Source organism: Taeniopygia guttata, chromosome 2 (genome assembly GCF_048771995.1).
Source record: "Taeniopygia guttata chromosome 2, bTaeGut7.mat, whole genome shotgun sequence".
Taxonomy (NCBI): Eukaryota; Metazoa; Chordata; class Aves; order Passeriformes; family Estrildidae; genus Taeniopygia; species Taeniopygia guttata.
The window spans coordinates 97,196,135-97,223,028 of NC_133026.1; the positions used below are offsets into that span (position 1 = coordinate 97,196,135).

At 63.8% G+C, this 26,894-nt stretch overlaps 73 pseudogenes; all 73 read right to left on the minus strand.

The window, feature by feature from the left end:
- Nucleotides 1-124: 124 nt before the first annotated feature.
- Nucleotides 125-242, minus strand: LOC140682707 (5S ribosomal RNA; annotated as a pseudogene).
- A 250-nt stretch (nt 243-492) lies between these two features.
- On the minus strand, nt 493-610 carry LOC140683297 (5S ribosomal RNA; annotated as a pseudogene).
- A 250-nt stretch (nt 611-860) lies between these two features.
- Nucleotides 861-978, minus strand: LOC140683298 (5S ribosomal RNA; annotated as a pseudogene).
- A 250-nt stretch (nt 979-1,228) lies between these two features.
- Nucleotides 1,229-1,346, minus strand: LOC140683049 (5S ribosomal RNA; annotated as a pseudogene).
- Nucleotides 1,347-1,596: 250 nt separating this feature from the next.
- On the minus strand, nt 1,597-1,714 carry LOC140682719 (5S ribosomal RNA; annotated as a pseudogene).
- A 250-nt stretch (nt 1,715-1,964) lies between these two features.
- LOC140683072 (5S ribosomal RNA) lies at nt 1,965-2,082 on the minus strand (annotated as a pseudogene).
- Nucleotides 2,083-2,332: 250 nt separating this feature from the next.
- On the minus strand, nt 2,333-2,450 carry LOC140682730 (5S ribosomal RNA; annotated as a pseudogene).
- Nucleotides 2,451-2,700: 250 nt separating this feature from the next.
- Nucleotides 2,701-2,818, minus strand: LOC140683299 (5S ribosomal RNA; annotated as a pseudogene).
- Nucleotides 2,819-3,068: 250 nt separating this feature from the next.
- On the minus strand, nt 3,069-3,186 carry LOC140682741 (5S ribosomal RNA; annotated as a pseudogene).
- A 250-nt stretch (nt 3,187-3,436) lies between these two features.
- LOC140683300 (5S ribosomal RNA) lies at nt 3,437-3,554 on the minus strand (annotated as a pseudogene).
- Nucleotides 3,555-3,804: 250 nt separating this feature from the next.
- On the minus strand, nt 3,805-3,922 carry LOC140683301 (5S ribosomal RNA; annotated as a pseudogene).
- Nucleotides 3,923-4,172: 250 nt separating this feature from the next.
- Nucleotides 4,173-4,290, minus strand: LOC140683302 (5S ribosomal RNA; annotated as a pseudogene).
- Nucleotides 4,291-4,540: 250 nt separating this feature from the next.
- On the minus strand, nt 4,541-4,658 carry LOC140683304 (5S ribosomal RNA; annotated as a pseudogene).
- Nucleotides 4,659-4,908: 250 nt separating this feature from the next.
- LOC140682752 (5S ribosomal RNA) lies at nt 4,909-5,026 on the minus strand (annotated as a pseudogene).
- A 250-nt stretch (nt 5,027-5,276) lies between these two features.
- On the minus strand, nt 5,277-5,394 carry LOC140682763 (5S ribosomal RNA; annotated as a pseudogene).
- A 250-nt stretch (nt 5,395-5,644) lies between these two features.
- On the minus strand, nt 5,645-5,762 carry LOC140682774 (5S ribosomal RNA; annotated as a pseudogene).
- A 250-nt stretch (nt 5,763-6,012) lies between these two features.
- On the minus strand, nt 6,013-6,130 carry LOC140682785 (5S ribosomal RNA; annotated as a pseudogene).
- Nucleotides 6,131-6,380: 250 nt separating this feature from the next.
- On the minus strand, nt 6,381-6,498 carry LOC140683305 (5S ribosomal RNA; annotated as a pseudogene).
- A 250-nt stretch (nt 6,499-6,748) lies between these two features.
- On the minus strand, nt 6,749-6,866 carry LOC140683306 (5S ribosomal RNA; annotated as a pseudogene).
- A 250-nt stretch (nt 6,867-7,116) lies between these two features.
- On the minus strand, nt 7,117-7,234 carry LOC140683307 (5S ribosomal RNA; annotated as a pseudogene).
- A 250-nt stretch (nt 7,235-7,484) lies between these two features.
- On the minus strand, nt 7,485-7,602 carry LOC140683308 (5S ribosomal RNA; annotated as a pseudogene).
- Nucleotides 7,603-7,852: 250 nt separating this feature from the next.
- On the minus strand, nt 7,853-7,970 carry LOC140683309 (5S ribosomal RNA; annotated as a pseudogene).
- Nucleotides 7,971-8,220: 250 nt separating this feature from the next.
- LOC140682796 (5S ribosomal RNA) lies at nt 8,221-8,338 on the minus strand (annotated as a pseudogene).
- A 250-nt stretch (nt 8,339-8,588) lies between these two features.
- Nucleotides 8,589-8,706, minus strand: LOC140683310 (5S ribosomal RNA; annotated as a pseudogene).
- Nucleotides 8,707-8,956: 250 nt separating this feature from the next.
- On the minus strand, nt 8,957-9,074 carry LOC140683311 (5S ribosomal RNA; annotated as a pseudogene).
- A 250-nt stretch (nt 9,075-9,324) lies between these two features.
- LOC140683050 (5S ribosomal RNA) lies at nt 9,325-9,442 on the minus strand (annotated as a pseudogene).
- Nucleotides 9,443-9,692: 250 nt separating this feature from the next.
- Nucleotides 9,693-9,810, minus strand: LOC140682807 (5S ribosomal RNA; annotated as a pseudogene).
- Nucleotides 9,811-10,060: 250 nt separating this feature from the next.
- LOC140683073 (5S ribosomal RNA) lies at nt 10,061-10,178 on the minus strand (annotated as a pseudogene).
- A 250-nt stretch (nt 10,179-10,428) lies between these two features.
- Nucleotides 10,429-10,546, minus strand: LOC140682818 (5S ribosomal RNA; annotated as a pseudogene).
- A 250-nt stretch (nt 10,547-10,796) lies between these two features.
- Nucleotides 10,797-10,914, minus strand: LOC140683312 (5S ribosomal RNA; annotated as a pseudogene).
- A 250-nt stretch (nt 10,915-11,164) lies between these two features.
- LOC140682830 (5S ribosomal RNA) lies at nt 11,165-11,282 on the minus strand (annotated as a pseudogene).
- A 250-nt stretch (nt 11,283-11,532) lies between these two features.
- Nucleotides 11,533-11,650, minus strand: LOC140683313 (5S ribosomal RNA; annotated as a pseudogene).
- A 250-nt stretch (nt 11,651-11,900) lies between these two features.
- LOC140683315 (5S ribosomal RNA) lies at nt 11,901-12,018 on the minus strand (annotated as a pseudogene).
- A 250-nt stretch (nt 12,019-12,268) lies between these two features.
- On the minus strand, nt 12,269-12,386 carry LOC140683316 (5S ribosomal RNA; annotated as a pseudogene).
- A 250-nt stretch (nt 12,387-12,636) lies between these two features.
- Nucleotides 12,637-12,754, minus strand: LOC140683317 (5S ribosomal RNA; annotated as a pseudogene).
- Nucleotides 12,755-13,004: 250 nt separating this feature from the next.
- LOC140682841 (5S ribosomal RNA) lies at nt 13,005-13,122 on the minus strand (annotated as a pseudogene).
- Nucleotides 13,123-13,372: 250 nt separating this feature from the next.
- LOC140682852 (5S ribosomal RNA) lies at nt 13,373-13,490 on the minus strand (annotated as a pseudogene).
- Nucleotides 13,491-13,740: 250 nt separating this feature from the next.
- LOC140682863 (5S ribosomal RNA) lies at nt 13,741-13,858 on the minus strand (annotated as a pseudogene).
- Nucleotides 13,859-14,108: 250 nt separating this feature from the next.
- On the minus strand, nt 14,109-14,226 carry LOC140682874 (5S ribosomal RNA; annotated as a pseudogene).
- A 250-nt stretch (nt 14,227-14,476) lies between these two features.
- Nucleotides 14,477-14,594, minus strand: LOC140682885 (5S ribosomal RNA; annotated as a pseudogene).
- Nucleotides 14,595-14,844: 250 nt separating this feature from the next.
- LOC140683318 (5S ribosomal RNA) lies at nt 14,845-14,962 on the minus strand (annotated as a pseudogene).
- Nucleotides 14,963-15,212: 250 nt separating this feature from the next.
- On the minus strand, nt 15,213-15,330 carry LOC140683319 (5S ribosomal RNA; annotated as a pseudogene).
- Nucleotides 15,331-15,580: 250 nt separating this feature from the next.
- Nucleotides 15,581-15,698, minus strand: LOC140682896 (5S ribosomal RNA; annotated as a pseudogene).
- A 250-nt stretch (nt 15,699-15,948) lies between these two features.
- LOC140683320 (5S ribosomal RNA) lies at nt 15,949-16,066 on the minus strand (annotated as a pseudogene).
- Nucleotides 16,067-16,316: 250 nt separating this feature from the next.
- Nucleotides 16,317-16,434, minus strand: LOC140683321 (5S ribosomal RNA; annotated as a pseudogene).
- Nucleotides 16,435-16,684: 250 nt separating this feature from the next.
- LOC140683051 (5S ribosomal RNA) lies at nt 16,685-16,802 on the minus strand (annotated as a pseudogene).
- A 250-nt stretch (nt 16,803-17,052) lies between these two features.
- On the minus strand, nt 17,053-17,170 carry LOC140682907 (5S ribosomal RNA; annotated as a pseudogene).
- A 250-nt stretch (nt 17,171-17,420) lies between these two features.
- Nucleotides 17,421-17,538, minus strand: LOC140683074 (5S ribosomal RNA; annotated as a pseudogene).
- Nucleotides 17,539-17,788: 250 nt separating this feature from the next.
- On the minus strand, nt 17,789-17,906 carry LOC140682918 (5S ribosomal RNA; annotated as a pseudogene).
- A 250-nt stretch (nt 17,907-18,156) lies between these two features.
- Nucleotides 18,157-18,274, minus strand: LOC140683322 (5S ribosomal RNA; annotated as a pseudogene).
- Nucleotides 18,275-18,524: 250 nt separating this feature from the next.
- On the minus strand, nt 18,525-18,642 carry LOC140683323 (5S ribosomal RNA; annotated as a pseudogene).
- Nucleotides 18,643-18,892: 250 nt separating this feature from the next.
- Nucleotides 18,893-19,010, minus strand: LOC140683324 (5S ribosomal RNA; annotated as a pseudogene).
- Nucleotides 19,011-19,260: 250 nt separating this feature from the next.
- Nucleotides 19,261-19,378, minus strand: LOC140683326 (5S ribosomal RNA; annotated as a pseudogene).
- Nucleotides 19,379-19,628: 250 nt separating this feature from the next.
- On the minus strand, nt 19,629-19,746 carry LOC140682929 (5S ribosomal RNA; annotated as a pseudogene).
- Nucleotides 19,747-19,996: 250 nt separating this feature from the next.
- On the minus strand, nt 19,997-20,114 carry LOC140683327 (5S ribosomal RNA; annotated as a pseudogene).
- Nucleotides 20,115-20,364: 250 nt separating this feature from the next.
- Nucleotides 20,365-20,482, minus strand: LOC140683328 (5S ribosomal RNA; annotated as a pseudogene).
- A 250-nt stretch (nt 20,483-20,732) lies between these two features.
- LOC140683329 (5S ribosomal RNA) lies at nt 20,733-20,850 on the minus strand (annotated as a pseudogene).
- Nucleotides 20,851-21,100: 250 nt separating this feature from the next.
- Nucleotides 21,101-21,218, minus strand: LOC140683330 (5S ribosomal RNA; annotated as a pseudogene).
- A 250-nt stretch (nt 21,219-21,468) lies between these two features.
- On the minus strand, nt 21,469-21,586 carry LOC140682941 (5S ribosomal RNA; annotated as a pseudogene).
- Nucleotides 21,587-21,836: 250 nt separating this feature from the next.
- Nucleotides 21,837-21,954, minus strand: LOC140682952 (5S ribosomal RNA; annotated as a pseudogene).
- Nucleotides 21,955-22,204: 250 nt separating this feature from the next.
- On the minus strand, nt 22,205-22,322 carry LOC140682963 (5S ribosomal RNA; annotated as a pseudogene).
- A 250-nt stretch (nt 22,323-22,572) lies between these two features.
- Nucleotides 22,573-22,690, minus strand: LOC140682974 (5S ribosomal RNA; annotated as a pseudogene).
- Nucleotides 22,691-22,940: 250 nt separating this feature from the next.
- Nucleotides 22,941-23,058, minus strand: LOC140683332 (5S ribosomal RNA; annotated as a pseudogene).
- Nucleotides 23,059-23,308: 250 nt separating this feature from the next.
- LOC140683333 (5S ribosomal RNA) lies at nt 23,309-23,426 on the minus strand (annotated as a pseudogene).
- Nucleotides 23,427-23,676: 250 nt separating this feature from the next.
- On the minus strand, nt 23,677-23,794 carry LOC140683053 (5S ribosomal RNA; annotated as a pseudogene).
- Nucleotides 23,795-24,044: 250 nt separating this feature from the next.
- Nucleotides 24,045-24,162, minus strand: LOC140682985 (5S ribosomal RNA; annotated as a pseudogene).
- Nucleotides 24,163-24,412: 250 nt separating this feature from the next.
- LOC140683075 (5S ribosomal RNA) lies at nt 24,413-24,530 on the minus strand (annotated as a pseudogene).
- A 250-nt stretch (nt 24,531-24,780) lies between these two features.
- On the minus strand, nt 24,781-24,898 carry LOC140682996 (5S ribosomal RNA; annotated as a pseudogene).
- Nucleotides 24,899-25,147: 249 nt separating this feature from the next.
- LOC140683334 (5S ribosomal RNA) lies at nt 25,148-25,265 on the minus strand (annotated as a pseudogene).
- A 250-nt stretch (nt 25,266-25,515) lies between these two features.
- On the minus strand, nt 25,516-25,633 carry LOC140683007 (5S ribosomal RNA; annotated as a pseudogene).
- Nucleotides 25,634-25,883: 250 nt separating this feature from the next.
- On the minus strand, nt 25,884-26,001 carry LOC140683335 (5S ribosomal RNA; annotated as a pseudogene).
- A 250-nt stretch (nt 26,002-26,251) lies between these two features.
- LOC140683336 (5S ribosomal RNA) lies at nt 26,252-26,369 on the minus strand (annotated as a pseudogene).
- A 250-nt stretch (nt 26,370-26,619) lies between these two features.
- LOC140683338 (5S ribosomal RNA) lies at nt 26,620-26,737 on the minus strand (annotated as a pseudogene).
- Nucleotides 26,738-26,894: the final 157 nt, after the last annotated feature.

Sequence of the window (26,894 nt, forward strand, 5' to 3'; positions counted from 1 at the left end):
ACCCCAGCCCAGTGCACACACACACAAGGGATAGAAAAAAAGCAAGGCCTACCTGCCTCTTCCCTCCTGCCCCCCACCTCGACTGCCCAAGGAAAAGCACGCGCCCCCCTCAGGAGGAAAAAGTAGCCTACAGCACCCGGTATTCCCAGGCGGTCACCCATCCAAGTACTAACCGGGCCCGACCCTGCTTAGCTTCCGAGATCAGGCGAGACCGGCCGCTCTCAGGGCGGCAGGCCGTAGGCACCTGCCAGCCCCTCGGCGGCGGCCTTCAACCCACCACACCACGCTCCGGGAAGAAGCTCAGAACCCCACAGGGGCTTGACAAGCCCAACAGGGCCACCCCTGCCCACAAGGGGATCTAGAGACAGACCCCAGCCCAGTGCACACACACACAAGGGATAGAAAAAAAGCAAGGCCTACCTGCCTCTTCCCTCCTGCCCCCCACCTCGACTGCCCAAGGAAAAGCACGCGCCCCCCTCAGGAGGAAAAAGTAGCCTACAGCACCCGGTATTCCCAGGCGGTCTCCCATCCAAGTACTAACCGGGCCCGACCCTGCTTAGCTTCCGAGATCAGGCGAGACCGGCCGCTCTCAGGGCGGCAGGCCGTAGGCACCTGCCGGCCCCTCGGCGGCGGCCTTCAACCCACCACACCACGCTCCGGGAAGAAGCTGAGAACCCCACAGGGGCTTGACAAGCCCAACAGGGCCACCCCTGCCCACAAGGGGATCTAGAGACAGACCCCAGCCCAGTGCACACACACACAAGGGATAGAAAAAAAGCAAGGCCTACCTGCCTCTTCCCTCCTGCCCCCCACCTCGACTGCCCAAGGAAAAGCACGCGCCCCCCTCAGGAGGAAAAAGTAGCCTACAGCACCCGGTATTCCCAGGCGGTCTCCCATCCAAGTACTAACCGGGCCCGACCCTGCTTAGCTTCCGAGATCAGGCGAGACCGGCCGCTCTCAGGGCGGCAGGCCGTAGGCACCTGCCGGCCCCTCGGCGGCGGCCTTCAACCCACCACACCACGCTCCGGGAAGAAGCTGAGAACCCCACAGGGGCTTGACAAGCCCAACAGGGCCACCCCTGCCCACAAGGGGATCTAGAGACAGACCCCAGCCCAGTGCACACACACACAAGGGATAGAAAAAAAGCAAGGCCTACCTGCCTCTTCCCTCCTGCCCCCCACCTCGACTGCCCAAGGAAAAGCACGCGCCCCCCTCAGGAGGAAAAAGTAGCCTACAGCACCCGGTATTCCCAGGCGGTCACCCATCCAAGTACTAACCGGGCCCGACCCTGCTTAGCGTCCGAGATCAGGCGAGACCGGCCGCTCTCAGGGCGGCAGGCCGTAGGCACCTGCCGGCCCCTCGGCGGCGGCCTTCAACCCACCACACCACGCTCCGGGAAGAAGCTGAGAACCCCACAGGGGCTTGACAAGCCCAACAGGGCCACCCCTGCCCACAAGGGGATCTAGAGACAGACCCCAGCCCAGTGCACACACACACAAGGGATAGAAAAAAAGCAAGGCCTACCTGCCTCTTCCCTCCTGCCCCCCACCTCGACTGCCCAAGGAAAAGCACGCGCCCCCCTCAGGAGGAAAAAGTAGCCTACAGCACCCGGTATTCCCAGGCGGTCACCCATCCAAGTACTAACCGGGCCCGACCCTGCTTAGCTTCCGAGATCAGGCGAGACCGGCCGCTCTCAGGGCGGCAGGCCGTAGGCACCTGCCGGCCCCTCGGCGGCGGCCTTCAACCCACCACACCACGCTCCGGGAAGAAGCTGAGAACCCCACAGGGGCTTGACAAGCCCAACAGGGCCACCCCTGCCCACAAGGGGATCTAGAGACAGACCCCAGCCCAGTGCACACACACACAAGGGATAGAAAAAAAGCAAGGCCTACCTGCCTCTTCCCTCCTGCCCCCCACCTCGACTGCCCAAGGAAAAGCACGCGCCCCCCTCAGGAGGAAAAAGTAGCCTACAGCACCCGGTATTCCCAGGCGGTCACCCATCCAAGTACTAACCGGGCCCGACCCTGCTTAGCTTCCGAGATCAGGCGAGACTGGCCGCTCTCAGGGCGGCAGGCCGTAGGCACCTGCCGGCCCCTCGGCGGCGGCCTTCAACCCACCACACCACGCTCCGGGAAGAAGCTGAGAACCCCACAGGGGCTTGACAAGCCCAACAGGGCCACCCCTGCCCACAAGGGGATCTAGAGACAGACCCCAGCCCAGTGCACACACACACAAGGGATAGAAAAAAAGCAAGGCCTACCTGCCTCTTCCCTCCTGCCCCCCACCTCGACTGCCCAAGGAAAAGCACGCGCCCCCCTCAGGAGGAAAAAGTAGCCTACAGCACCCGGTATTCCCAGGCGGTCACCCATCCAAGTACTAACCGGGCCCGACCCTGCTTAGCTTCCGAGATCAGGCGAGACCGGCCGCTCTCAGGGCGGCAGGCCGTAGGCACCTGCCGGCCCCTCGGCGGCGGCCTTCAACCCACCACACCACGCTCCGGGAAGAAGCTGAGAACCCCACAGGGGCTTGACAAGCCCAACAGGGCCACCCCTGCCCACAAGGGGATCTAGAGACAGACCCCAGCCCAGTGCACACACACACAAGGGATAGAAAAAAAGAAAGGCCTACCTGCCTCTTCCCTCCTGCCCCCCACCTCGACTGCCCAAGGAAAAGCACGCGCCCCCCTCAGGAGGAAAAAGTAGCCTACAGCACCCGGTATTCCCAGGCGGTCTCCCATCCAAGTACTAACCGGGCCCGACCCTGCTTAGCTTCCGAGATCAGGCGAGACCGGCCGCTCTCAGGGCGGCAGGCCGTAGGCACCTGCCGGCCCCTCGGCGGCGGCCTTCAACCCACCACACCACGCTCCGGGAAGAAGCTGAGAACCCCACAGGGGCTTGACAAGCCCAACAGGGCCACCCCTGCCCACAAGGGGATCTAGAGACAGACCCCAGCCCAGTGCACACACACACAAGGGATAGAAAAAAAGCAAGGCCTACCTGCCTCTTCCCTCCTGCCCCCCACCTCGACTGCCCAAGGAAAAGCACGCGCCCCCCTCAGGAGGAAAAAGTAGCCTACAGCACCCGGTATTCCCAGGCGGTCACCCATCCAAGTACTAACCGGGCCCGACCCTGCTTAGCTTCCGAGATCAGGCGAGACCGGCCGCTCTCAGGGCGGCAGGCCGTAGGCACCCGGCGGCCCCTCGGCGGCGGCCTTCAACCCACCACACCACGCTCCGGGAAGAAGCTGAGAACCCCACAGGGGCTTGACAAGCCCAACAGGGCCACCCCTGCCCACAAGGGGATCTAGAGACAGACCCCAGCCCAGTGCACACACACACAAGGGATAGAAAAAAAGCAAGGCCTACCTGACTCTTCCCTCCTGCCCCCCACCTCGACTGCCCAAGGAAAAGCACGCACCCCCCTCAGGAGGAAAAAGTAGCCTACAGCACCCGGTATTCCCAGGCGGTCTCCCATCCAAGTACTAACCGGGCCCGACCCTGCTTAGCTTCCGAGATCAGGCGAGACCGGCCGCTCTCAGGGCGGCAGGCCGTAGGCACCTGCCGGCCCCTCGGCGGCGGCCTTCAACCCACCACACCACGCTCCGGGAAGAAGCTGAGAACCCCACAGGGGCTTGACAAGCCCAACAGGGCCACCCCTGCCCACAAGGGGATCTAGAGACAGACCCCAGCCCAGTGCACACACACACAAGGGATAGAAAAAAAGCAAGGCCTACCTGCCTCTTCCCTCCTGCCCCCCACCTCGACTGCCCAAGGAAAAGCACGCGCCCCCCTCAGGAGGAAAAAGTAGCCTACAGCACCCGGTATTCCCAGGCGGTCTCCCATCCAAGTACTAACCGGGCCCGACCCTGCTTAGCTTCCGAGATCAGGCGAGACCGGCCGCTCTCAGGGCGGCAGGCCGTAGGCACCTGCCGGCCCCTCGGCGGCGGCCTTCAACCCACCACACCACGCTCCGGGAAGAAGCTGAGAACCCCACAGGGGCTTGACAAGCCCAACAGGGCCACCCCTGCCCACAAGGGGATCTAGAGACAGACCCCAGCCCAGTGCACACACACACAAGGGATAGAAAAAAAGCAAGGCCTACCTGCCTCTTCCCTCCTGCCCCCCACCTCGACTGCCCAAGGAAAAGCACGCGCCCCCCTCAGGAGGAAAAAGTAGCCTACAGCACCCGGTATTCCCAGGCGGTCTCCCATCCAAGTACTAACCGGGCCCGACCCTGCTTAGCTTCCGAGATCAGGCGAGACCGGCCGCTCTCAGGGCGGCAGGCCGTAGGCACCTGCCGGCCCCTCGGCGGCGGCCTTCAACCCACCACACCACGCTCCGGGAAGAAGCTGAGAACCCCACAGGGGCTTGACAAGCCCAACAGGGCCACCCCTGCCCACAAGGGGATCTAGAGACAGACCCCAGCCCAGTGCACACACACACAAGGGATAGAAAAAAAGCAAGGCCTACCTGCCTCTTCCCTCCTGCCCCCCACCTCGACTGCCCAAGGAAAAGCACGCGCCCCCCTCAGGAGGAAAAAGTAGCCTACAGCACCCGGTATTCCCAGGCGGTCTCCCATCCAAGTACTAACCGGGCCCGACCCTGCTTAGCTTCCGAGATCAGGCGAGACCGGCCGCTCTCAGGGCGGCAGGCCGTAGGCACCTGCCGGCCCCTCGGCGGCGGCCTTCAACCCACCACACCACGCTCCGGGAAGAAGCTGAGAACCCCACAGGGGCTTGACAAGCCCAACAGGGCCACCCCTGCCCACAAGGGGATCTAGAGACAGACCCCAGCCCAGTGCACACACACACAAGGGATAGAAAAAAAGCAAGGCCTACCTGCCTCTTCCCTCCTGCCCCCCACCTCGACTGCCCAAGGAAAAGCACGCGCCCCCCTCAGGAGGAAAAAGTAGCCTACAGCACCCGGTATTCCCAGGCGGTCACCCATCCAAGTACTAACCGGGCCCGACCCTGCTTAGCTTCCGAGATCAGGCGAGACCGGCCGCTCTCAGGGCGGCAGGCCGTAGGCACCTGCCGGCCCCTCGGCGGCGGCCTTCAACCCACCACACCACGCTCCGGGAAGAAGCTGAGAACCCCACAGGGGCTTGACAAGCCCAACAGGGCCACCCCTGCCCACAAGGGGATCTAGAGACAGACCCCAGCCCAGTGCACACACACACAAGGGATAGAAAAAAAGCAAGGCCTACCTGCCTCTTCCCTCCTGCCCCCCACCTCGACTGCCCAAGGAAAAGCACGCGCCCCCCTCAGGAGGAAAAAGTAGCCTACAGCACCCGGTATTCCCAGGCGGTCACCCATCCAAGTACTAACCGGGCCCGACCCTGCTTAGCTTCCGAGATCAGGCGAGACCGGCCGCTCTCAGGGCGGCAGGCCGTAGGCACCTGCCGGCCCCTCGGCGGCGGCCTTCAACCCACCACACCACGCTCCGGGAAGAAGCTGAGAACCCCACAGGGGCTTGACAAGCCCAACAGGGCCACCCCTGCCCACAAGGGGATCTAGAGACAGACCCCAGCCCAGTGCACACACACACAAGGGATAGAAAAAAAGCAAGGCCTACCTGCCTCTTCCCTCCTGCCCCCCACCTCGACTGCCCAAGGAAAAGCACGCGCCCCCCTCAGGAGGAAAAAGTAGCCTACAGCACCCGGTATTCCCAGGCGGTCACCCATCCAAGTACTAACCGGGCCCGACCCTGCTTAGCTTCCGAGATCAGGCGAGACCGGCCGCTCTCAGGGCGGCAGGCCGTAGGCACCTGCCGGCCCCTCGGCGGCGGCCTTCAACCCACCACACCACGCTCCGGGAAGAAGCTGAGAACCCCACAGGGGCTTGACAAGCCCAACAGGGCCACCCCTGCCCACAAGGGGATCTAGAGACAGACCCCAGCCCAGTGCACACACACACAAGGGATAGAAAAAAAGAAAGGCCTACCTGCCTCTTCCCTCCTGCCCCCCACCTCGACTGCCCAAGGAAAAGCACGCGCCCCCCTCAGGAGGAAAAAGTAGCCTACAGCACCCGGTATTCCCAGGCGGTCACCCATCCAAGTACTAACCGGGCCCGACCCTGCTTAGCTTCCGAGATCAGGCGAGACCGGCCGCTCTCAGGGCGGCAGGCCGTAGGCACCTGCCGGCCCCTCGGCGGCGGCCTTCAACCCACCACACCACGCTCCGGGAAGAAGCTGAGAACCCCACAGGGGCTTGACAAGCCCAACAGGGCCACCCCTGCCCACAAGGGGATCTAGAGACAGACCCCAGCCCAGTGCACACACACACAAGGGATAGAAAAAAAGAAAGGCCTACCTGCCTCTTCCCTCCTGCCCCCCACCTCGACTGCCCAAGGAAAAGCACGCGCCCCCCTCAGGAGGAAAAAGTAGCCTACAGCACCCGGTATTCCCAGGCGGTCTCCCATCCAAGTACTAACCGGGCCCGACCCTGCTTAGCTTCCGAGATCAGGCGAGACCGGCCGCTCTCAGGGCGGCAGGCCGTAGGCACCTGCCGGCCCCTCGGCGGCGGCCTTCAACCCACCACACCACGCTCCGGGAAGAAGCTGAGAACCCCACAGGGGCTTGACAAGCCCAACAGGGCCACCCCTGCCCACAAGGGGATCTAGAGACAGACCCCAGCCCAGTGCACACACACACAAGGGATAGAAAAAAAGCAAGGCCTACCTGCCTCTTCCCTCCTGCCCCCCACCTCGACTGCCCAAGGAAAAGCACGCGCCCCCCTCAGGAGGAAAAAGTAGCCTACAGCACCCGGTATTCCCAGGCGGTCTCCCATCCAAGTACTAACCGGGCCCGACCCTGCTTAGCTTCCGAGATCAGGCGAGACCGGCCGCTCTCAGGGCGGCAGGCCGTAGGCACCTGCCGGCCCCTCGGCGGCGGCCTTCAACCCACCACACCACGCTCCGGGAAGAAGCTGAGAACCCCACAGGGGCTTGACAAGCCCAACAGGGCCACCCCTGCCCACAAGGGGATCTAGAGACAGACCCCAGCCCAGTGCACACACACACAAGGGATAGAAAAAAAGCAAGGCCTACCTGCCTCTTCCCTCCTGCCCCCCACCTCGACTGCCCAAGGAAAAGCACGCGCCCCCCTCAGGAGGAAAAAGTAGCCTACAGCACCCGGTATTCCCAGGCGGTCTCCCATCCAAGTACTAACCGGGCCCGACCCTGCTTAGCTTCCGAGATCAGGCGAGACCGGCCGCTCTCAGGGCGGCAGGCCGTAGGCACCCGGTGGCCCCTCGGCGGCGGCCTTCAACCCACCACACCACGCTCCGGGAAGAAGCTGAGAACCCCACAGGGGCTTGACAAGCCCAACAGGGCCACCCCTGCCCACAAGGGGATCTAGAGACAGACCCCAGCCCAGTGCACACACACACAAGGGATAGAAAAAAAGCAAGGCCTACCTGACTCTTCCCTCCTGCCCCCCACCTCGACTGCCCAAGGAAAAGCACGCACCCCCCTCAGGAGGAAAAAGTAGCCTACAGCACCCGGTATTCCCAGGCGGTCTCCCATCCAAGTACTAACCGGGCCCGACCCTGCTTAGCTTCCGAGATCAGGCGAGACCGGCCGCTCTCAGGGCGGCAGGCCGTAGGCACCTGCCGGCCCCTCGGCGGCGGCCTTCAACCCACCACACCACGCTCCGGGAAGAAGCTGAGAACCCCACAGGGGCTTGACAAGCCCAACAGGGCCACCCCTGCCCACAAGGGGATCTAGAGACAGACCCCAGCCCAGTGCACACACACACAAGGGATAGAAAAAAAGCAAGGCCTACCTGACTCTTCCCTCCTGCCCCCCACCTCGACTGCCCAAGGAAAAGCACGCGCCCCCCTCAGGAGGAAAAAGTAGCCTACAGCACCCGGTATTCCCAGGCGGTCTCCCATCCAAGTACTAACCGGGCCCGACCCTGCTTAGCTTCCGAGATCAGGCGAGACCGGCCGCTCTCAGGGCGGCAGGCCGTAGGCACCTGCCGGCCCCTCGGCGGCGGCCTTCAACCCACCACACCACGCTCCGGGAAGAAGCTGAGAACCCCACAGGGGCTTGACAAGCCCAACAGGGCCACCCCTGCCCACAAGGGGATCTAGAGACAGACCCCAGCCCAGTGCACACACACACAAGGGATAGAAAAAAAGCAAGGCCTACCTGCCTCTTCCCTCCTGCCCCCCACCTCGACTGCCCAAGGAAAAGCACGCGCCCCCCTCAGGAGGAAAAAGTAGCCTACAGCACCCGGTATTCCCAGGCGGTCACCCATCCAAGTACTAACCGGGCCCGACCCTGCTTAGCTTCCGAGATCAGGCGAGACCGGCCGCTCTCAGGGCGGCAGGCCGTAGGCACCTGCCAGCCCCTCGGCGGCGGCCTTCAACCCACCACACCACGCTCCGGGAAGAAGCTCAGAACCCCACAGGGGCTTGACAAGCCCAACAGGGCCACCCCTGCCCACAAGGGGATCTAGAGACAGACCCCAGCCCAGTGCACACACACACAAGGGATAGAAAAAAAGCAAGGCCTACCTGCCTCTTCCCTCCTGCCCCCCACCTCGACTGCCCAAGGAAAAGCACGCGCCCCCCTCAGGAGGAAAAAGTAGCCTACAGCACCCGGTATTCCCAGGCGGTCTCCCATCCAAGTACTAACCGGGCCCGACCCTGCTTAGCTTCCGAGATCAGGCGAGACCGGCCGCTCTCAGGGCGGCAGGCCGTAGGCACCTGCCGGCCCCTCGGCGGCGGCCTTCAACCCACCACACCACGCTCCGGGAAGAAGCTGAGAACCCCACAGGGGCTTGACAAGCCCAACAGGGCCACCCCTGCCCACAAGGGGATCTAGAGACAGACCCCAGCCCAGTGCACACACACACAAGGGATAGAAAAAAAGCAAGGCCTACCTGCCTCTTCCCTCCTGCCCCCCACCTCGACTGCCCAAGGAAAAGCACGCGCCCCCCTCAGGAGGAAAAAGTAGCCTACAGCACCCGGTATTCCCAGGCGGTCTCCCATCCAAGTACTAACCGGGCCCGACCCTGCTTAGCTTCCGAGATCAGGCGAGACCGGCCGCTCTCAGGGCGGCAGGCCGTAGGCACCTGCCGGCCCCTCGGCGGCGGCCTTCAACCCACCACACCACGCTCCGGGAAGAAGCTGAGAACCCCACAGGGGCTTGACAAGCCCAACAGGGCCACCCCTGCCCACAAGGGGATCTAGAGACAGACCCCAGCCCAGTGCACACACACACAAGGGATAGAAAAAAAGCAAGGCCTACCTGCCTCTTCCCTCCTGCCCCCCACCTCGACTGCCCAAGGAAAAGCACGCGCCCCCCTCAGGAGGAAAAAGTAGCCTACAGCACCCGGTATTCCCAGGCGGTCACCCATCCAAGTACTAACCGGGCCCGACCCTGCTTAGCGTCCGAGATCAGGCGAGACCGGCCGCTCTCAGGGCGGCAGGCCGTAGGCACCTGCCGGCCCCTCGGCGGCGGCCTTCAACCCACCACACCACGCTCCGGGAAGAAGCTGAGAACCCCACAGGGGCTTGACAAGCCCAACAGGGCCACCCCTGCCCACAAGGGGATCTAGAGACAGACCCCAGCCCAGTGCACACACACACAAGGGATAGAAAAAAAGCAAGGCCTACCTGCCTCTTCCCTCCTGCCCCCCACCTCGACTGCCCAAGGAAAAGCACGCGCCCCCCTCAGGAGGAAAAAGTAGCCTACAGCACCCGGTATTCCCAGGCGGTCACCCATCCAAGTACTAACCGGGCCCGACCCTGCTTAGCTTCCGAGATCAGGCGAGACCGGCCGCTCTCAGGGCGGCAGGCCGTAGGCACCTGCCGGCCCCTCGGCGGCGGCCTTCAACCCACCACACCACGCTCCGGGAAGAAGCTGAGAACCCCACAGGGGCTTGACAAGCCCAACAGGGCCACCCCTGCCCACAAGGGGATCTAGAGACAGACCCCAGCCCAGTGCACACACACACAAGGGATAGAAAAAAAGCAAGGCCTACCTGCCTCTTCCCTCCTGCCCCCCACCTCGACTGCCCAAGGAAAAGCACGCGCCCCCCTCAGGAGGAAAAAGTAGCCTACAGCACCCGGTATTCCCAGGCGGTCACCCATCCAAGTACTAACCGGGCCCGACCCTGCTTAGCTTCCGAGATCAGGCGAGACTGGCCGCTCTCAGGGCGGCAGGCCGTAGGCACCTGCCGGCCCCTCGGCGGCGGCCTTCAACCCACCACACCACGCTCCGGGAAGAAGCTGAGAACCCCACAGGGGCTTGACAAGCCCAACAGGGCCACCCCTGCCCACAAGGGGATCTAGAGACAGACCCCAGCCCAGTGCACACACACACAAGGGATAGAAAAAAAGCAAGGCCTACCTGCCTCTTCCCTCCTGCCCCCCACCTCGACTGCCCAAGGAAAAGCACGCGCCCCCCTCAGGAGGAAAAAGTAGCCTACAGCACCCGGTATTCCCAGGCGGTCACCCATCCAAGTACTAACCGGGCCCGACCCTGCTTAGCTTCCGAGATCAGGCGAGACCGGCCGCTCTCAGGGCGGCAGGCCGTAGGCACCTGCCGGCCCCTCGGCGGCGGCCTTCAACCCACCACACCACGCTCCGGGAAGAAGCTGAGAACCCCACAGGGGCTTGACAAGCCCAACAGGGCCACCCCTGCCCACAAGGGGATCTAGAGACAGACCCCAGCCCAGTGCACACACACACAAGGGATAGAAAAAAAGAAAGGCCTACCTGCCTCTTCCCTCCTGCCCCCCACCTCGACTGCCCAAGGAAAAGCACGCGCCCCCCTCAGGAGGAAAAAGTAGCCTACAGCACCCGGTATTCCCAGGCGGTCTCCCATCCAAGTACTAACCGGGCCCGACCCTGCTTAGCTTCCGAGATCAGGCGAGACCGGCCGCTCTCAGGGCGGCAGGCCGTAGGCACCTGCCGGCCCCTCGGCGGCGGCCTTCAACCCACCACACCACGCTCCGGGAAGAAGCTGAGAACCCCACAGGGGCTTGACAAGCCCAACAGGGCCACCCCTGCCCACAAGGGGATCTAGAGACAGACCCCAGCCCAGTGCACACACACACAAGGGATAGAAAAAAAGCAAGGCCTACCTGCCTCTTCCCTCCTGCCCCCCACCTCGACTGCCCAAGGAAAAGCACGCGCCCCCCTCAGGAGGAAAAAGTAGCCTACAGCACCCGGTATTCCCAGGCGGTCACCCATCCAAGTACTAACCGGGCCCGACCCTGCTTAGCTTCCGAGATCAGGCGAGACCGGCCGCTCTCAGGGCGGCAGGCCGTAGGCACCCGGCGGCCCCTCGGCGGCGGCCTTCAACCCACCACACCACGCTCCGGGAAGAAGCTGAGAACCCCACAGGGGCTTGACAAGCCCAACAGGGCCACCCCTGCCCACAAGGGGATCTAGAGACAGACCCCAGCCCAGTGCACACACACACAAGGGATAGAAAAAAAGCAAGGCCTACCTGACTCTTCCCTCCTGCCCCCCACCTCGACTGCCCAAGGAAAAGCACGCACCCCCCTCAGGAGGAAAAAGTAGCCTACAGCACCCGGTATTCCCAGGCGGTCTCCCATCCAAGTACTAACCGGGCCCGACCCTGCTTAGCTTCCGAGATCAGGCGAGACCGGCCGCTCTCAGGGCGGCAGGCCGTAGGCACCTGCCGGCCCCTCGGCGGCGGCCTTCAACCCACCACACCACGCTCCGGGAAGAAGCTGAGAACCCCACAGGGGCTTGACAAGCCCAACAGGGCCACCCCTGCCCACAAGGGGATCTAGAGACAGACCCCAGCCCAGTGCACACACACACAAGGGATAGAAAAAAAGCAAGGCCTACCTGCCTCTTCCCTCCTGCCCCCCACCTCGACTGCCCAAGGAAAAGCACGCGCCCCCCTCAGGAGGAAAAAGTAGCCTACAGCACCCGGTATTCCCAGGCGGTCTCCCATCCAAGTACTAACCGGGCCCGACCCTGCTTAGCTTCCGAGATCAGGCGAGACCGGCCGCTCTCAGGGCGGCAGGCCGTAGGCACCTGCCGGCCCCTCGGCGGCGGCCTTCAACCCACCACACCACGCTCCGGGAAGAAGCTGAGAACCCCACAGGGGCTTGACAAGCCCAACAGGGCCACCCCTGCCCACAAGGGGATCTAGAGACAGACCCCAGCCCAGTGCACACACACACAAGGGATAGAAAAAAAGCAAGGCCTACCTGCCTCTTCCCTCCTGCCCCCCACCTCGACTGCCCAAGGAAAAGCACGCGCCCCCCTCAGGAGGAAAAAGTAGCCTACAGCACCCGGTATTCCCAGGCGGTCTCCCATCCAAGTACTAACCGGGCCCGACCCTGCTTAGCTTCCGAGATCAGGCGAGACCGGCCGCTCTCAGGGCGGCAGGCCGTAGGCACCTGCCGGCCCCTCGGCGGCGGCCTTCAACCCACCACACCACGCTCCGGGAAGAAGCTGAGAACCCCACAGGGGCTTGACAAGCCCAACAGGGCCACCCCTGCCCACAAGGGGATCTAGAGACAGACCCCAGCCCAGTGCACACACACACAAGGGATAGAAAAAAAGCAAGGCCTACCTGCCTCTTCCCTCCTGCCCCCCACCTCGACTGCCCAAGGAAAAGCACGCGCCCCCCTCAGGAGGAAAAAGTAGCCTACAGCACCCGGTATTCCCAGGCGGTCTCCCATCCAAGTACTAACCGGGCCCGACCCTGCTTAGCTTCCGAGATCAGGCGAGACCGGCCGCTCTCAGGGCGGCAGGCCGTAGGCACCTGCCGGCCCCTCGGCGGCGGCCTTCAACCCACCACACCACGCTCCGGGAAGAAGCTGAGAACCCCACAGGGGCTTGACAAGCCCAACAGGGCCACCCCTGCCCACAAGGGGATCTAGAGACAGACCCCAGCCCAGTGCACACACACACAAGGGATAGAAAAAAAGCAAGGCCTACCTGCCTCTTCCCTCCTGCCCCCCACCTCGACTGCCCAAGGAAAAGCACGCGCCCCCCTCAGGAGGAAAAAGTAGCCTACAGCACCCGGTATTCCCAGGCGGTCACCCATCCAAGTACTAACCGGGCCCGACCCTGCTTAGCTTCCGAGATCAGGCGAGACCGGCCGCTCTCAGGGCGGCAGGCCGTAGGCACCTGCCGGCCCCTCGGCGGCGGCCTTCAACCCACCACACCACGCTCCGGGAAGAAGCTGAGAACCCCACAGGGGCTTGACAAGCCCAACAGGGCCACCCCTGCCCACAAGGGGATCTAGAGACAGACCCCAGCCCAGTGCACACACACACAAGGGATAGAAAAAAAGCAAGGCCTACCTGCCTCTTCCCTCCTGCCCCCCACCTCGACTGCCCAAGGAAAAGCACGCGCCCCCCTCAGGAGGAAAAAGTAGCCTACAGCACCCGGTATTCCCAGGCGGTCACCCATCCAAGTACTAACCGGGCCCGACCCTGCTTAGCTTCCGAGATCAGGCGAGACCGGCCGCTCTCAGGGCGGCAGGCCGTAGGCACCTGCCGGCCCCTCGGCGGCGGCCTTCAACCCACCACACCACGCTCCGGGAAGAAGCTGAGAACCCCACAGGGGCTTGACAAGCCCAACAGGGCCACCCCTGCCCACAAGGGGATCTAGAGACAGACCCCAGCCCAGTGCACACACACACAAGGGATAGAAAAAAAGCAAGGCCTACCTGCCTCTTCCCTCCTGCCCCCCACCTCGACTGCCCAAGGAAAAGCACGCGCCCCCCTCAGGAGGAAAAAGTAGCCTACAGCACCCGGTATTCCCAGGCGGTCACCCATCCAAGTACTAACCGGGCCCGACCCTGCTTAGCTTCCGAGATCAGGCGAGACCGGCCGCTCTCAGGGCGGCAGGCCGTAGGCACCTGCCGGCCCCTCGGCGGCGGCCTTCAACCCACCACACCACGCTCCGGGAAGAAGCTGAGAACCCCACAGGGGCTTGACAAGCCCAACAGGGCCACCCCTGCCCACAAGGGGATCTAGAGACAGACCCCAGCCCAGTGCACACACACACAAGGGATAGAAAAAAAGCAAGGCCTACCTGACTCTTCCCTCCTGCCCCCCACCTCGACTGCCCAAGGAAAAGCACGCGCCCCCCTCAGGAGGAAAAAGTAGCCTACAGCACCCGGTATTCCCAGGCGGTCACCCATCCAAGTACTAACCGGGCCCGACCCTGCTTAGCTTCCGAGATCAGGCGAGACCGGCCGCTCTCAGGGCGGCAGGCCGTAGGCACCTGCCGGCCCCTCGGCGGCGGCCTTCAACCCACCACACCACGCTCCGGGAAGAAGCTGAGAACCCCACAGGGGCTTGACAAGCCCAACAGGGCCACCCCTGCCCACAAGGGGATCTAGAGACAGACCCCAGCCCAGTGCACACACACACAAGGGATAGAAAAAAAGCAAGGCCTACCTGCCTCTTCCCTCCTGCCCCCCACCTCGACTGCCCAAGGAAAAGCACGCGCCCCCCTCAGGAGGAAAAAGTAGCCTACAGCACCCGGTATTCCCAGGCGGTCACCCATCCAAGTACTAACCGGGCCCGACCCTGCTTAGCTTCCGAGATCAGGCGAGACCGGCCGCTCTCAGGGCGGCAGGCCGTAGGCACCCAGTGGCCCCTCGGCGGCGGCCTTCAACCCACCACACCACGCTCCGGGAAGAAGCTGAGAACCCCACAGGGGCTTGACAAGCCCAACAGGGCCACCCCTGCCCACAAGGGGATCTAGAGACAGACCCCAGCCCAGTGCACACACACACAAGGGATAGAAAAAAAGCAAGGCCTACCTGACTCTTCCCTCCTGCCCCCCACCTCGACTGCCCAAGGAAAAGCACGCACCCCCCTCAGGAGGAAAAAGTAGCCTACAGCACCCGGTATTCCCAGGCGGTCTCCCATCCAAGTACTAACCGGGCCCGACCCTGCTTAGCTTCCGAGATCAGGCGAGACCGGCCGCTCTCAGGGCGGCAGGCCGTAGGCACCTGCCGGCCCCTCGGCGGCGGCCTTCAACCCACCACACCACGCTCCGGGAAGAAGCTGAGAACCCCACAGGGGCTTGACAAGCCCAACAGGGCCACCCCTGCCCACAAGGGGATCTAGAGACAGACCCCAGCCCAGTGCACACACACACAAGGGATAGAAAAAAAGCAAGGCCTACCTGCCTCTTCCCTCCTGCCCCCCACCTCGACTGCCCAAGGAAAAGCACGCGCCCCCCTCAGGAGGAAAAAGTAGCCTACAGCACCCGGTATTCCCAGGCGGTCTCCCATCCAAGTACTAACCGGGCCCGACCCTGCTTAGCTTCCGAGATCAGGCGAGACCGGCCGCTCTCAGGGCGGCAGGCCGTAGGCACCTGCCGGCCCCTCGGCGGCGGCCTTCAACCCACCACACCACGCTCCGGGAAGAAGCTGAGAACCCCACAGGGGCTTGACAAGCCCAACAGGGCCACCCCTGCCCACAAGGGGATCTAGAGACAGACCCCAGCCCAGTGCACACACACACAAGGGATAGAAAAAAAGCAAGGCCTACCTGCCTCTTCCCTCCTGCCCCCCACCTCGACTGCCCAAGGAAAAGCACGCGCCCCCCTCAGGAGGAAAAAGTAGCCTACAGCACCCGGTATTCCCAGGCGGTCACCCATCCAAGTACTAACCGGGCCCGACCCTGCTTAGCTTCCGAGATCAGGCGAGACCGGCCGCTCTCAGGGCGGCAGGCCGTAGGCACCTGCCAGCCCCTCGGCGGCGGCCTTCAACCCACCACACCACGCTCCGGGAAGAAGCTCAGAACCCCACAGGGGCTTGACAAGCCCAACAGGGCCACCCCTGCCCACAAGGGGATCTAGAGACAGACCCCAGCCCAGTGCACACACACACAAGGGATAGAAAAAAAGCAAGGCCTACCTGCCTCTTCCCTCCTGCCCCCCACCTCGACTGCCCAAGGAAAAGCACGCGCCCCCCTCAGGAGGAAAAAGTAGCCTACAGCACCCGGTATTCCCAGGCGGTCTCCCATCCAAGTACTAACCGGGCCCGACCCTGCTTAGCTTCCGAGATCAGGCGAGACCGGCCGCTCTCAGGGCGGCAGGCCGTAGGCACCTGCCGGCCCCTCGGCGGCGGCCTTCAACCCACCACACCACGCTCCGGGAAGAAGCTGAGAACCCCACAGGGGCTTGACAAGCCCAACAGGGCCACCCCTGCCCACAAGGGGATCTAGAGACAGACCCCAGCCCAGTGCACACACACACAAGGGATAGAAAAAAAGCAAGGCCTACCTGCCTCTTCCCTCCTGCCCCCCACCTCGACTGCCCAAGGAAAAGCACGCGCCCCCCTCAGGAGGAAAAAGTAGCCTACAGCACCCGGTATTCCCAGGCGGTCTCCCATCCAAGTACTAACCGGGCCCGACCCTGCTTAGCTTCCGAGATCAGGCGAGACCGGCCGCTCTCAGGGCGGCAGGCCGTAGGCACCTGCCGGCCCCTCGGCGGCGGCCTTCAACCCACCACACCACGCTCCGGGAAGAAGCTGAGAACCCCACAGGGGCTTGACAAGCCCAACAGGGCCACCCCTGCCCACAAGGGGATCTAGAGACAGACCCCAGCCCAGTGCACACACACACAAGGGATAGAAAAAAAGCAAGGCCTACCTGCCTCTTCCCTCCTGCCCCCCACCTCGACTGCCCAAGGAAAAGCACGCGCCCCCCTCAGGAGGAAAAAGTAGCCTACAGCACCCGGTATTCCCAGGCGGTCACCCATCCAAGTACTAACCGGGCCCGACCCTGCTTAGCGTCCGAGATCAGGCGAGACCGGCCGCTCTCAGGGCGGCAGGCCGTAGGCACCTGCCGGCCCCTCGGCGGCGGCCTTCAACCCACCACACCACGCTCCGGGAAGAAGCTGAGAACCCCACAGGGGCTTGACAAGCCCAACAGGGCCACCCCTGCCCACAAGGGGATCTAGAGACAGACCCCAGCCCAGTGCACACACACACAAGGGATAGAAAAAAAGCAAGGCCTACCTGCCTCTTCCCTCCTGCCCCCCACCTCGACTGCCCAAGGAAAAGCACGCGCCCCCCTCAGGAGGAAAAAGTAGCCTACAGCACCCGGTATTCCCAGGCGGTCACCCATCCAAGTACTAACCGGGCCCGACCCTGCTTAGCTTCCGAGATCAGGCGAGACCGGCCGCTCTCAGGGCGGCAGGCCGTAGGCACCTGCCGGCCCCTCGGCGGCGGCCTTCAACCCACCACACCACGCTCCGGGAAGAAGCTGAGAACCCCACAGGGGCTTGACAAGCCCAACAGGGCCACCCCTGCCCACAAGGGGATCTAGAGACAGACCCCAGCCCAGTGCACACACACACAAGGGATAGAAAAAAAGCAAGGCCTACCTGCCTCTTCCCTCCTGCCCCCCACCTCGACTGCCCAAGGAAAAGCACGCGCCCCCCTCAGGAGGAAAAAGTAGCCTACAGCACCCGGTATTCCCAGGCGGTCACCCATCCAAGTACTAACCGGGCCCGACCCTGCTTAGCTTCCGAGATCAGGCGAGACTGGCCGCTCTCAGGGCGGCAGGCCGTAGGCACCTGCCGGCCCCTCGGCGGCGGCCTTCAACCCACCACACCACGCTCCGGGAAGAAGCTGAGAACCCCACAGGGGCTTGACAAGCCCAACAGGGCCACCCCTGCCCACAAGGGGATCTAGAGACAGACCCCAGCCCAGTGCACACACACACAAGGGATAGAAAAAAAGCAAGGCCTACCTGCCTCTTCCCTCCTGCCCCCCACCTCGACTGCCCAAGGAAAAGCACGCGCCCCCCTCAGGAGGAAAAAGTAGCCTACAGCACCCGGTATTCCCAGGCGGTCACCCATCCAAGTACTAACCGGGCCCGACCCTGCTTAGCTTCCGAGATCAGGCGAGACCGGCCGCTCTCAGGGCGGCAGGCCGTAGGCACCTGCCGGCCCCTCGGCGGCGGCCTTCAACCCACCACACCACGCTCCGGGAAGAAGCTGAGAACCCCACAGGGGCTTGACAAGCCCAACAGGGCCACCCCTGCCCACAAGGGGATCTAGAGACAGACCCCAGCCCAGTGCACACACACACAAGGGATAGAAAAAAAGAAAGGCCTACCTGCCTCTTCCCTCCTGCCCCCCACCTCGACTGCCCAAGGAAAAGCACGCGCCCCCCTCAGGAGGAAAAAGTAGCCTACAGCACCCGGTATTCCCAGGCGGTCTCCCATCCAAGTACTAACCGGGCCCGACCCTGCTTAGCTTCCGAGATCAGGCGAGACCGGCCGCTCTCAGGGCGGCAGGCCGTAGGCACCTGCCGGCCCCTCGGCGGCGGCCTTCAACCCACCACACCACGCTCCGGGAAGAAGCTGAGAACCCCACAGGGGCTTGACAAGCCCAACAGGGCCACCCCTGCCCACAAGGGGATCTAGAGACAGACCCCAGCCCAGTGCACACACACACAAGGGATAGAAAAAAAGCAAGGCCTACCTGCCTCTTCCCTCCTGCCCCCCACCTCGACTGCCCAAGGAAAAGCACGCGCCCCCCTCAGGAGGAAAAAGTAGCCTACAGCACCCGGTATTCCCAGGCGGTCTCCCATCCAAGTACTAACCGGGCCCGACCCTGCTTAGCTTCCGAGATCAGGCGAGACCGGCCGCTCTCAGGGCGGCAGGCCGTAGGCACCCGGTGGCCCCTCGGCGGCGGCCTTCAACCCACCACACCACGCTCCGGGAAGAAGCTGAGAACCCCACAGGGGCTTGACAAGCCCAACAGGGCCACCCCTGCCCACAAGGGGATCTAGAGACAGACCCCAGCCCAGTGCACACACACACAAGGGATAGAAAAAAAGCAAGGCCTACCTGACTCTTCCCTCCTGCCCCCCACCTCGACTGCCCAAGGAAAAGCACGCACCCCCCTCAGGAGGAAAAAGTAGCCTACAGCACCCGGTATTCCCAGGCGGTCTCCCATCCAAGTACTAACCGGGCCCGACCCTGCTTAGCTTCCGAGATCAGGCGAGACCGGCCGCTCTCAGGGCGGCAGGCCGTAGGCACCTGCCGGCCCCTCGGCGGCGGCCTTCAACCCACCACACCACGCTCCGGGAAGAAGCTGAGAACCCCACAGGGGCTTGACAAGCCCAACAGGGCCACCCCTGCCCACAAGGGGATCTAGAGACAGACCCCAGCCCAGTGCACACACACACAAGGGATAGAAAAAAAGCAAGGCCTACCTGACTCTTCCCTCCTGCCCCCCACCTCGACTGCCCAAGGAAAAGCACGCGCCCCCCTCAGGAGGAAAAAGTAGCCTACAGCACCCGGTATTCCCAGGCGGTCTCCCATCCAAGTACTAACCGGGCCCGACCCTGCTTAGCTTCCGAGATCAGGCGAGACCGGCCGCTCTCAGGGCGGCAGGCCGTAGGCACCTGCCGGCCCCTCGGCGGCGGCCTTCAACCCACCACACCACGCTCCGGGAAGAAGCTGAGAACCCCACAGGGGCTTGACAAGCCCAACAGGGCCACCCCTGCCCACAAGGGGATCTAGAGACAGACCCCAGCCCAGTGCACACACACACAAGGGATAGAAAAAAAGCAAGGCCTACCTGCCTCTTCCCTCCTGCCCCCCACCTCGACTGCCCAAGGAAAAGCACGCGCCCCCCTCAGGAGGAAAAAGTAGCCTACAGCACCCGGTATTCCCAGGCGGTCACCCATCCAAGTACTAACCGGGCCCGACCCTGCTTAGCTTCCGAGATCAGGCGAGACCGGCCGCTCTCAGGGCGGCAGGCCGTAGGCACCTGCCAGCCCCTCGGCGGCGGCCTTCAACCCACCACACCACGCTCCGGGAAGAAGCTGAGAACCCCACAGGGGCTTGACAAGCCCAACAGGGCCACCCCTGCCCACAAGGGGATCTAGAGACAGACCCCAGCCCAGTGCACACACACACAAGGGATAGAAAAAAAGCAAGGCCTACCTGCCTCTTCCCTCCTGCCCCCCACCTCGACTGCCCAAGGAAAAGCACGCGCCCCCCTCAGGAGGAAAAAGTAGCCTACAGCACCCGGTATTCCCAGGCGGTCTCCCATCCAAGTACTAACCGGGCCCGACCCTGCTTAGCTTCCGAGATCAGGCGAGACCGGCCGCTCTCAGGGCGGCAGGCCGTAGGCACCTGCCGGCCCCTCGGCGGCGGCCTTCAACCCACCACACCACGCTCCGGGAAGAAGCTGAGAACCCCACAGGGGCTTGACAAGCCCAACAGGGCCACCCCTGCCCACAAGGGGATCTAGAGACAGACCCCAGCCCAGTGCACACACACACAAGGGATAGAAAAAAAGCAAGGCCTACCTGCCTCTTCCCTCCTGCCCCCCACCTCGACTGCCCAAGGAAAAGCACGCGCCCCCCTCAGGAGGAAAAAGTAGCCTACAGCACCCGGTATTCCCAGGCGGTCTCCCATCCAAGTACTAACCGGGCCCGACCCTGCTTAGCTTCCGAGATCAGGCGAGACCGGCCGCTCTCAGGGCGGCAGGCCGTAGGCACCTGCCGGCCCCTCGGCGGCGGCCTTCAACCCACCACACCACGCTCCGGGAAGAAGCTGAGAACCCCACAGGGGCTTGACAAGCCCAACAGGGCCACCCCTGCCCACAAGGGGATCTAGAGACAGACCCCAGCCCAGTGCACACACACACAAGGGATAGAAAAAAAGCAAGGCCTACCTGCCTCTTCCCTCCTGCCCCCCACCTCGACTGCCCAAGGAAAAGCACGCGCCCCCCTCAGGAGGAAAAAGTAGCCTACAGCACCCGGTATTCCCAGGCGGTCTCCCATCCAAGTACTAACCGGGCCCGACCCTGCTTAGCTTCCGAGATCAGGCGAGACCGGCCGCTCTCAGGGCGGCAGGCCGTAGGCACCTGCCGGCCCCTCGGCGGCGGCCTTCAACCCACCACACCACGCTCCGGGAAGAAGCTGAGAACCCCACAGGGGCTTGACAAGCCCAACAGGGCCACCCCTGCCCACAAGGGGATCTAGAGACAGACCCCAGCCCAGTGCACACACACACAAGGGATAGAAAAAAAGCAAGGCCTACCTGCCTCTTCCCTCCTGCCCCCCACCTCGACTGCCCAAGGAAAAGCACGCGCCCCCCTCAGGAGGAAAAAGTAGCCTACAGCACCCGGTATTCCCAGGCGGTCTCCCATCCAAGTACTAACCGGGCCCGACCCTGCTTAGCTTCCGAGATCAGGCGAGACCGGCCGCTCTCAGGGCGGCAGGCCGTAGGCACCTGCCGGCCCCTCGGCGGCGGCCTTCAACCCACCACACCACGCTCCGGGAAGAAGCTGAGAACCCCACAGGGGCTTGACAAGCCCAACAGGGCCACCCCTGCCCACAAGGGGATCTAGAGACAGACCCCAGCCCAGTGCACACACACACAAGGGATAGAAAAAAAGCAAGGCCTACCTGCCTCTTCCCTCCTGCCCCCCACCTCGACTGCCCAAGGAAAAGCACGCGCCCCCCTCAGGAGGAAAAAGTAGCCTACAGCACCCGGTATTCCCAGGCGGTCACCCATCCAAGTACTAACCGGGCCCGACCCTGCTTAGCTTCCGAGATCAGGCGAGACCGGCCGCTCTCAGGGCGGCAGGCCGTAGGCACCTGCCGGCCCCTCGGCGGCGGCCTTCAACCCACCACACCACGCTCCGGGAAGAAGCTGAGAACCCCACAGGGGCTTGACAAGCCCAACAGGGCCACCCCTGCCCACAAGGGGATCTAGAGACAGACCCCAGCCCAGTGCACACACACACAAGGGATAGAAAAAAAGCAAGGCCTACCTGCCTCTTCCCTCCTGCCCCCCACCTCGACTGCCCAAGGAAAAGCACGCGCCCCCCTCAGGAGGAAAAAGTAGCCTACAGCACCCGGTATTCCCAGGCGGTCACCCATCCAAGTACTAACCGGGCCCGACCCTGCTTAGCTTCCGAGATCAGGCGAGACCGGCCGCTCTCAGGGCGGCAGGCCGTAGGCACCTGCCGGCCCCTCGGCGGCGGCCTTCAACCCACCACACCACGCTCCGGGAAGAAGCTGAGAACCCCACAGGGGCTTGACAAGCCCAACAGGGCCACCCCTGCCCACAAGGGGATCTAGAGACAGACCCCAGCCCAGTGCACACACACACAAGGGATAGAAAAAAAGCAAGGCCTACCTGCCTCTTCCCTCCTGCCCCCCACCTCGACTGCCCAAGGAAAAGCACGCGCCCCCCTCAGGAGGAAAAAGTAGCCTACAGCACCCGGTATTCCCAGGCGGTCACCCATCCAAGTACTAACCGGGCCCGACCCTGCTTAGCTTCCGAGATCAGGCGAGACCGGCCGCTCTCAGGGCGGCAGGCCGTAGGCACCTGCCGGCCCCTCGGCGGCGGCCTTCAACCCACCACACCACGCTCCGGGAAGAAGCTGAGAACCCCACAGGGGCTTGACAAGCCCAACAGGGCCACCCCTGCCCACAAGGGGATCTAGAGACAGACCCCAGCCCAGTGCACACACACACAAGGGATAGAAAAAAAGAAAGGCCTACCTGCCTCTTCCCTCCTGCCCCCCACCTCGACTGCCCAAGGAAAAGCACGCGCCCCCCTCAGGAGGAAAAAGTAGCCTACAGCACCCGGTATTCCCAGGCGGTCACCCATCCAAGTACTAACCGGGCCCGACCCTGCTTAGCTTCCGAGATCAGGCGAGACCGGCCGCTCTCAGGGCGGCAGGCCGTAGGCACCTGCCGGCCCCTCGGCGGCGGCCTTCAACCCACCACACCACGCTCCGGGAAGAAGCTGAGAACCCCACAGGGGCTTGACAAGCCCAACAGGGCCACCCCTGCCCACAAGGGGATCTAGAGACAGACCCCAGCCCAGTGCACACACACACAAGGGATAGAAAAAAAGAAAGGCCTACCTGCCTCTTCCCTCCTGCCCCCCACCTCGACTGCCCAAGGAAAAGCACGCGCCCCCCTCAGGAGGAAAAAGTAGCCTACAGCACCCGGTATTCCCAGGCGGTCTCCCATCCAAGTACTAACCGGGCCCGACCCTGCTTAGCTTCCGAGATCAGGCGAGACCGGCCGCTCTCAGGGCGGCAGGCCGTAGGCACCTGCCGGCCCCTCGGCGGCGGCCTTCAACCCACCACACCACGCTCCGGGAAGAAGCTGAGAACCCCACAGGGGCTTGACAAGCCCAACAGGGCCACCCCTGCCCACAAGGGGATCTAGAGACAGACCCCAGCCCAGTGCACACACACACAAGGGATAGAAAAAAAGCAAGGCCTACCTGCCTCTTCCCTCCTGCCCCCCACCTCGACTGCCCAAGGAAAAGCACGCGCCCCCCTCAGGAGGAAAAAGTAGCCTACAGCACCCGGTATTCCCAGGCGGTCTCCCATCCAAGTACTAACCGGGCCCGACCCTGCTTAGCTTCCGAGATCAGGCGAGACCGGCCGCTCTCAGGGCGGCAGGCCGTAGGCACCTGCCGGCCCCTCGGCGGCGGCCTTCAACCCACCACACCACGCTCCGGGAAGAAGCTGAGAACCCCACAGGGGCTTGACAAGCCCAACAGGGCCACCCCTGCCCACAAGGGGATCTAGAGACAGACCCCAGCCCAGTGCACACACACACAAGTGATAGAAAAAAAGCAAGGCCTACCTGCCTCTTCCCTCCTGCCCCCCACCTCGACTGCCCAAGGAAAAGCACGCGCCCCCCTCAGGAGGAAAAAGTAGCCTACAGCACCCGGTATTCCCAGGCGGTCACCCATCCAAGTACTAACCGGGCCCGACCCTGCTTAGCGTCCGAGATCAGGCGAGACCGGCCGCTCTCAGGGCGGCAGGCCGTAGGCACCTGCCGGCCCCTCGGCGGCGGCCTTCAACCCACCACACCACGCTCCGGGAAGAAGCTGAGAACCCCACAGGGGCTTGACAAGCCCAACAGGGCCACCCCTGCCCACAAGGGGATCTAGAGACAGACCCCAGCCCAGTGCACACACACACAAGGGATAGAAAAAAAGCAAGGCCTACCTGCCTCTTCCCTCCTGCCCCCCACCTCGACTGCCCAAGGAAAAGCACGCGCCCCCCTCAGGAGGAAAAAGTAGCCTACAGCACCCGGTATTCCCAGGCGGTCACCCATCCAAGTACTAACCGGGCCCGACCCTGCTTAGCTTCCGAGATCAGGCGAGACCGGCCGCTCTCAGGGCGGCAGGCCGTAGGCACCTGCCGGCCCCTCGGCGGCGGCCTTCAACCCACCACACCACGCTCCGGGAAGAAGCTGAGAACCCCACAGGGGCTTGACAAGCCCAACAGGGCCACCCCTGCCCACAAGGGGATCTAGAGACAGACCCCAGCCCAGTGCACACACACACAAGGGATAGAAAAAAAGCAAGGCCTACCTGCCTCTTCCCTCCTGCCCCCCACCTCGACTGCCCAAGGAAAAGCACGCGCCCCCCTCAGGAGGAAAAAGTAGCCTACAGCACCCGGTATTCCCAGGCGGTCACCCATCCAAGTACTAACCGGGCCCGACCCTGCTTAGCTTCCGAGATCAGGCGAGACTGGCCGCTCTCAGGGCGGCAGGCCGTAGGCACCTGCCGGCCCCTCGGCGGCGGCCTTCAACCCACCACACCACGCTCCGGGAAGAAGCTGAGAACCCCACAGGGGCTTGACAAGCCCAACAGGGCCACCCCTGCCCACAAGGGGATCTAGAGACAGACCCCAGCCCAGTGCACACACACACAAGGGATAGAAAAAAAGAAAGGCCTACCTGCCTCTTCCCTCCTGCCCCCCACCTCGACTGCCCAAGGAAAAGCACGCGCCCCCCTCAGGAGGAAAAAGTAGCCTACAGCACCCGGTATTCCCAGGCGGTCACCCATCCAAGTACTAACCGGGCCCGACCCTGCTTAGCTTCCGAGATCAGGCGAGACCGGCCGCTCTCAGGGCGGCAGGCCGTAGGCACCTGCCGGCCCCTCGGCGGCGGCCTTCAACCCACCACACCACGCTCCGGGAAGAAGCTGAGAACCCCACAGGGGCTTGACAAGCCCAACAGGGCCACCCCTGCCCACAAGGGGATCTAGAGACAGACCCCAGCCCAGTGCACACACACACAAGGGATAGAAAAAAGAAAGGCCTACCTGCCTCTTCCCTCCTGCCCCCCACCTCGACTGCCCAAGGAAAAGCACGCGCCCCCCTCAGGAGGAAAAAGTAGCCTACAGCACCCGGTATTCCCAGGCGGTCTCCCATCCAAGTACTAACCGGGCCCGACCCTGCTTAGCTTCCGAGATCAGGCGAGACCGGCCGCTCTCAGGGCGGCAGGCCGTAGGCACCTGCCGGCCCCTCGGCGGCGGCCTTCAACCCACCACACCACGCTCCGGGAAGAAGCTGAGAACCCCACAGGGGCTTGACAAGCCCAACAGGGCCACCCCTGCCCACAAGGGGATCTAGAGACAGACCCCAGCCCAGTGCACACACACACAAGGGATAGAAAAAAAGCAAGGCCTACCTGCCTCTTCCCTCCTGCCCCCCACCTCGACTGCCCAAGGAAAAGCACGCGCCCCCCTCAGGAGGAAAAAGTAGCCTACAGCACCCGGTATTCCCAGGCGGTCACCCATCCAAGTACTAACCGGGCCCGACCCTGCTTAGCTTCCGAGATCAGGCGAGACCGGCCGCTCTCAGGGCGGCAGGCCGTAGGCACCCGGCGGCCCCTCGGCGGCGGCCTTCAACCCACCACACCACGCTCCGGGAAGAAGCTGAGAACCCCACAGGGGCTTGACAAGCCCAACAGGGCCACCCCTGCCCACAAGGGGATCTAGAGACAGACCCCAGCCCAGTGCACACACACACAAGGGATAGAAAAAAAGCAAGGCCTACCTGACTCTTCCCTCCTGCCCCCCACCTCGACTGCCCAAGGAAAAGCACGCACCCCCCTCAGGAGGAAAAAGTAGCCTACAGCACCCGGTATTCCCAGGCGGTCTCCCATCCAAGTACTAACCGGGCCCGACCCTGCTTAGCTTCCGAGATCAGGCGAGACCGGCCGCTCTCAGGGCGGCAGGCCGTAGGCACCTGCCGGCCCCTCGGCGGCGGCCTTCAACCCACCACACCACGCTCCGGGAAGAAGCTGAGAACCCCACAGGGGCTTGACAAGCCCAACAGGGCCACCCCTGCCCACAAGGGGATCTAGAGACAGACCCCAGCCCAGTGCACACACACACAAGGGATAGAAAAAAAGCAAGGCCTACCTGCCTCTTCCCTCCTGCCCCCCACCTCGACTGCCCAAGGAAAAGCACGCGCCCCCCTCAGGAGGAAAAAGTAGCCTACAGCACCCGGTATTCCCAGGCGGTCTCCCATCCAAGTACTAACCGGGCCCGACCCTGCTTAGCTTCCGAGATCAGGCGAGACCGGCCGCTCTCAGGGCGGCAGGCCGTAGGCACCTGCTGGCCCCTCGGCGGCGGCCTTCAACCCACCACACCACGCTCCGGGAAGAAGCTGAGAACCCCACAGGGGCTTGACAAGCCCAACAGGGCCACCCCTGCCCACAAGGGGATCTAGAGACAGACCCCAGCCCAGTGCACACACACACAAGGGATAGAAAAAAAGCAAGGCCTACCTGCCTCTTCCCTCCTGCCCCCCACCTCGACTGCCCAAGGAAAAGCACGCGCCCCCCTCAGGAGGAAAAAGTAGCCTACAGCACCCGGTATTCCCAGGCGGTCTCCCATCCAAGTACTAACCGGGCCCGACCCTGCTTAGCTTCCGAGATCAGGCGAGACCGGCCGCTCTCAGGGCGGCAGGCCGTAGGCACCTGCCGGCCCCTCGGCGGCGGCCTTCAACCCACCACACCACGCTCCGGGAAGAAGCTGAGAACCCCACAGGGGCTTGACAAGCCCAACAGGGCCACCCCTGCCCACAAGGGGATCTAGAGACAGACCCCAGCCCAGTGCACACACACACAAGGGA